This window comes from Ovis canadensis, chromosome 17 (genome assembly GCF_042477335.2).
Source record: "Ovis canadensis isolate MfBH-ARS-UI-01 breed Bighorn chromosome 17, ARS-UI_OviCan_v2, whole genome shotgun sequence".
In the NCBI taxonomy this organism is placed as follows: Eukaryota; Metazoa; Chordata; class Mammalia; order Artiodactyla; family Bovidae; genus Ovis; species Ovis canadensis.
Genome location: NC_091261.1, coordinates 7,096 through 12,500, shown reverse-complemented (window position 1 = coordinate 12,500; position 5,405 = coordinate 7,096).

Genomic DNA, 5,405 nt, shown 5'->3' with positions numbered 1-5,405 from the left:
GTTAGGGTTAGGGTTAGGGTTAGGGTTAGGGTTAGGGTTAGGGTTAGGGTTAGGGTTAGGGTTAGGGTTAGGGTTAGGGTTAGGGTTAGGGTTAGGGTTAGGGTTAGGGTTAGGGTTAGGGTTAGGGTTAGGGTTAGGGTTAGGGTTAGGGTTAGGGTTAGGGTTAGGGTTAGGGTTAGGGTTAGGGTTAGGGTTAGGGTTAGGGTTAGGGTTAGGGTTAGGGTTAGGGTTAGGGTTAGGGTTAGGGTTAGGGTTAGGGTTAGGGTTAGGGTTAGGGTTAGGGTTAGGGTTAGGGTTAGGGTTAGGGTTAGGGTTAGGGTTAGGGTTAGGGTTAGGGTTAGGGTTAGGGTTAGGGTTAGGGTTAGGGTTAGGGTTAGGGTTAGGGTTAGGGTTAGGGTTAGGGTTAGGGTTAGGGTTAGGGTTAGGGTTAGGGTTAGGGTTAGGGTTAGGGTTAGGGTTAGGGTTAGGGTTAGGGTTAGGGTTAGGGTTAGGGTTAGGGTTAGGGTTAGGGTTAGGGTTAGGGTTAGGGTTAGGGTTAGGGTTAGGGTTAGGGTTAGGGTTAGGGTTAGGGTTAGGGTTAGGGTTAGGGTTAGGGTTAGGGTTAGGGTTAGGGTTAGGGTTAGGGTTAGGGTTAGGGTTAGGGTTAGGGTTAGGGTTAGGGTTAGGGTTAGGGTTAGGGTTAGGGTTAGGGTTAGGGTTAGGGTTAGGGTTAGGGTTAGGGTTAGGGTTAGGGTTAGGGTTAGGGTTAGGGTTAGGGTTAGGGTTAGGGTTAGGGTTAGGGTTAGGGTTAGGGTTAGGGTTAGGGTTAGGGTTAGGGTTAGGGTTAGGGTTAGGGTTAGGGTTAGGGTTAGGGTTAGGGTTAGGGTTAGGGTTAGGGTTAGGGTTAGGGTTAGGGTTAGGGTTAGGGTTAGGGTTAGGGTTAGGGTTAGGGTTAGGGTTAGGGTTAGGGTTAGGGTTAGGGTTAGGGTTAGGGTTAGGGTTAGGGTTAGGGTTAGGGTTAGGGTTAGGGTTAGGGTTAGGGTTAGGGTTAGGGTTAGGGTTAGGGTTAGGGTTAGGGTTAGGGTTAGGGTTAGGGTTAGGGTTAGGGTTAGGGTTAGGGTTAGGGTTAGGGTTAGGGTTAGGGTTAGGGTTAGGGTTAGGGTTAGGGTTAGGGTTAGGGTTAGGGTTAGGGTTAGGGTTAGGGTTAGGGTTAGGGTTAGGGTTAGGGTTAGGGTTAGGGTTAGGGTTAGGGTTAGGGTTAGGGTTAGGGTTAGGGTTAGGGTTAGGGTTAGGGTTAGGGTTAGGGTTAGGGTTAGGGTTAGGGTTAGGGTTAGGGTTAGGGTTAGGGTTAGGGTTAGGGTTAGGGTTAGGGTTAGGGTTAGGGTTAGGGTTAGGGTTAGGGTTAGGGTTAGGGTTAGGGTTAGGGTTAGGGTTAGGGTTAGGGTTAGGGTTAGGGTTAGGGTTAGGGTTAGGGTTAGGGTTAGGGTTAGGGTTAGGGTTAGGGTTAGGGTTAGGGTTAGGGTTAGGGTTAGGGTTAGGGTTAGGGTTAGGGTTAGGGTTAGGGTTAGGGTTAGGGTTAGGGTTAGGGTTAGGGTTAGGGTTAGGGTTAGGGTTAGGGTTAGGGTTAGGGTTAGGGTTAGGGTTAGGGTTAGGGTTAGGGTTAGGGTTAGGGTTAGGGTTAGGGTTAGGGTTAGGGTTAGGGTTAGGGTTAGGGTTAGGGTTAGGGTTAGGGTTAGGGTTAGGGTTAGGGTTAGGGTTAGGGTTAGGGTTAGGGTTAGGGTTAGGGTTAGGGTTAGGGTTAGGGTTAGGGTTAGGGTTAGGGTTAGGGTTAGGGTTAGGGTTAGGGTTAGGGTTAGGGTTAGGGTTAGGGTTAGGGTTAGGGTTAGGGTTAGGGTTAGGGTTAGGGTTAGGGTTAGGGTTAGGGTTAGGGTTAGGGTTAGGGTTAGGGTTAGGGTTAGGGTTAGGGTTAGGGTTAGGGTTAGGGTTAGGGTTAGGGTTAGGGTTAGGGTTAGGGTTAGGGTTAGGGTTAGGGTTAGGGTTAGGGTTAGGGTTAGGGTTAGGGTTAGGGTTAGGGTTAGGGTTAGGGTTAGGGTTAGGGTTAGGGTTAGGGTTAGGGTTAGGGTTAGGGTTAGGGTTAGGGTTAGGGTTAGGGTTAGGGTTAGGGTTAGGGTTAGGGTTAGGGTTAGGGTTAGGGTTAGGGTTAGGGTTAGGGTTAGGGTTAGGGTTAGGGTTAGGGTTAGGGTTAGGGTTAGGGTTAGGGTTAGGGTTAGGGTTAGGGTTAGGGTTAGGGTTAGGGTTAGGGTTAGGGTTAGGGTTAGGGTTAGGGTTAGGGTTAGGGTTAGGGTTAGGGTTAGGGTTAGGGTTAGGGTTAGGGTTAGGGTTAGGGTTAGGGTTAGGGTTAGGGTTAGGGTTAGGGTTAGGGTTAGGGTTAGGGTTAGGGTTAGGGTTAGGGTTAGGGTTAGGGTTAGGGTTAGGGTTAGGGTTAGGGTTAGGGTTAGGGTTAGGGTTAGGGTTAGGGTTAGGGTTAGGGTTAGGGTTAGGGTTAGGGTTAGGGTTAGGGTTAGGGTTAGGGTTAGGGTTAGGGTTAGGGTTAGGGTTAGGGTTAGGGTTAGGGTTAGGGTTAGGGTTAGGGTTAGGGTTAGGGTTAGGGTTAGGGTTAGGGTTAGGGTTAGGGTTAGGGTTAGGGTTAGGGTTAGGGTTAGGGTTAGGGTTAGGGTTAGGGTTAGGGTTAGGGTTAGGGTTAGGGTTAGGGTTAGGGTTAGGGTTAGGGTTAGGGTTAGGGTTAGGGTTAGGGTTAGGGTTAGGGTTAGGGTTAGGGTTAGGGTTAGGGTTAGGGTTAGGGTTAGGGTTAGGGTTAGGGTTAGGGTTAGGGTTAGGGTTAGGGTTAGGGTTAGGGTTAGGGTTAGGGTTAGGGTTAGGGTTAGGGTTAGGGTTAGGGTTAGGGTTAGGGTTAGGGTTAGGGTTAGGGTTAGGGTTAGGGTTAGGGTTAGGGTTAGGGTTAGGGTTAGGGTTAGGGTTAGGGTTAGGGTTAGGGTTAGGGTTAGGGTTAGGGTTAGGGTTAGGGTTAGGGTTAGGGTTAGGGTTAGGGTTAGGGTTAGGGTTAGGGTTAGGGTTAGGGTTAGGGTTAGGGTTAGGGTTAGGGTTAGGGTTAGGGTTAGGGTTAGGGTTAGGGTTAGGGTTAGGGTTAGGGTTAGGGTTAGGGTTAGGGTTAGGGTTAGGGTTAGGGTTAGGGTTAGGGTTAGGGTTAGGGTTAGGGTTAGGGTTAGGGTTAGGGTTAGGGTTAGGGTTAGGGTTAGGGTTAGGGTTAGGGTTAGGGTTAGGGTTAGGGTTAGGGTTAGGGTTAGGGTTAGGGTTAGGGTTAGGGTTAGGGTTAGGGTTAGGGTTAGGGTTAGGGTTAGGGTTAGGGTTAGGGTTAGGGTTAGGGTTAGGGTTAGGGTTAGGGTTAGGGTTAGGGTTAGGGTTAGGGTTAGGGTTAGGGTTAGGGTTAGGGTTAGGGTTAGGGTTAGGGTTAGGGTTAGGGTTAGGGTTAGGGTTAGGGTTAGGGTTAGGGTTAGGGTTAGGGTTAGGGTTAGGGTTAGGGTTAGGGTTAGGGTTAGGGTTAGGGTTAGGGTTAGGGTTAGGGTTAGGGTTAGGGTTAGGGTTAGGGTTAGGGTTAGGGTTAGGGTTAGGGTTAGGGTTAGGGTTAGGGTTAGGGTTAGGGTTAGGGTTAGGGTTAGGGTTAGGGTTAGGGTTAGGGTTAGGGTTAGGGTTAGGGTTAGGGTTAGGGTTAGGGTTAGGGTTAGGGTTAGGGTTAGGGTTAGGGTTAGGGTTAGGGTTAGGGTTAGGGTTAGGGTTAGGGTTAGGGTTAGGGTTAGGGTTAGGGTTAGGGTTAGGGTTAGGGTTAGGGTTAGGGTTAGGGTTAGGTTAGGGTTAGGGTTAGGGTTAGGGTTAGGGTTAGGGTTAGGGTTAGGGTTAGGGTTAGGGTTAGGGTTAGGGTTAGGGTTAGGGTTAGGGTTAGGGTTAGGGTTAGGGTTAGGGTTAGGGTTAGGGTTAGGGTTAGGGTTAGGGTTAGGGTTAGGGTTAGGGTTAGGGTTAGGGTTAGGGTTAGGGTTAGGGTTAGGGTTAGGGTTAGGGTTAGGGTTAGGGTTAGGGTTAGGGTTAGGGTTAGGGTTAGGGTTAGGGTTAGGGTTAGGGTTAGGGTTAGGGTTAGGGTTAGGGTTAGGGTTAGGGTTAGGGTTAGGGTTAGGGTTAGGGTTAGGGTTAGGGTTAGGGTTAGGGTTAGGGTTAGGGTTAGGGTTAGGGTTAGGGTTAGGGTTAGGGTTTAGGGTTAGGGTTAGGGTTAGGGTTAGGGTTAGGGTTAGGGTTAGGGTTAGGGTTAGGGTTAGGGTTAGGGTTTAGGGTTAGGGTTAGGGTTAGGGTTAGGGTTAGGGTTAGGGTTAGGGTTAGGGTTAGGGTTAGGGTTAGGGTTAGGGTTAGGGTTAGGGTTAGGGTTAGGGTTAGGGTTAGGGTTAGGGTTAGGGTTAGGGTTAGGGTTAGGGTTAGGGTTAGGGTTAGGGTTAGGGTTAGGGTTAGGGTTAGGGTTAGGGTTAGGGTTAGGGTTAGGGTTAGGGTTAGGGTTAGGGTTAGGGTTAGGGTTAGGGTTAGGGTTAGGGTTAGGGTTAGGGTTAGGGTTAGGGTTAGGGTTAGGGTTAGGGTTAGGGTTAGGGTTAGGGTTAGGGTTAGGGTTAGGGTTAGGGTTAGGGTTAGGGTTAGGGTTAGGGTTAGGGTTAGGGTTAGGGTTAGGGTTAGGGTTAGGGTTAGGGTTAGGGTTAGGGTTAGGGTTAGGGTTAGGGTTAGGGTTAGGGTTAGGGTTAGGGTTAGGGTTAGGGTTAGGGTTAGGGTTAGGGTTAGGGTTAGGGTTAGGGTTAGGGTTAGGGTTAGGGTTAGGGTTAGGGTTAGGGTTAGGGTTAGGGTTAGGGTTAGGGTTAGGGTTAGGGTTAGGGTTAGGGTTAGGGTTAGGGTTAGGGTTAGGGTTAGGGTTAGGGTTAGGGTTAGGGTTAGGGTTAGGGTTAGGGTTAGGGTTAGGGTTAGGGTTAGGGTTAGGGTTAGGGTTAGGGTTAGGGTTAGGGTTAGGGTTAGGGTTAGGGTTAGGGTTAGGGTTAGGGTTAGGGTTAGGGTTAGGGTTAGGGTTAGGGTTAGGGTTAGGGTTAGGGTTAGGGTTAGGGTTAGGGTTAGGGTTAGGGTTAGGGTTAGGGTTAGGGTTAGGGTTAGGGTTAGGGTTAGGGTTAGGGTTAGGGTTAGGGTTAGGGTTAGGGTTAGGGTTAGGGTTAGGGTTAGGGTTAGGGTTAGGGTTAGGGTTAGGGTTAGGGTTAGGGTTAGGGTTAGGGTTAGGGTTAGGGTTAGGGTTAGGGTTAGGGTTAGGGTTAGGGTTAGGGTTAGGGTTAGGGTTAGGGTTAGGGTTAGGGTTA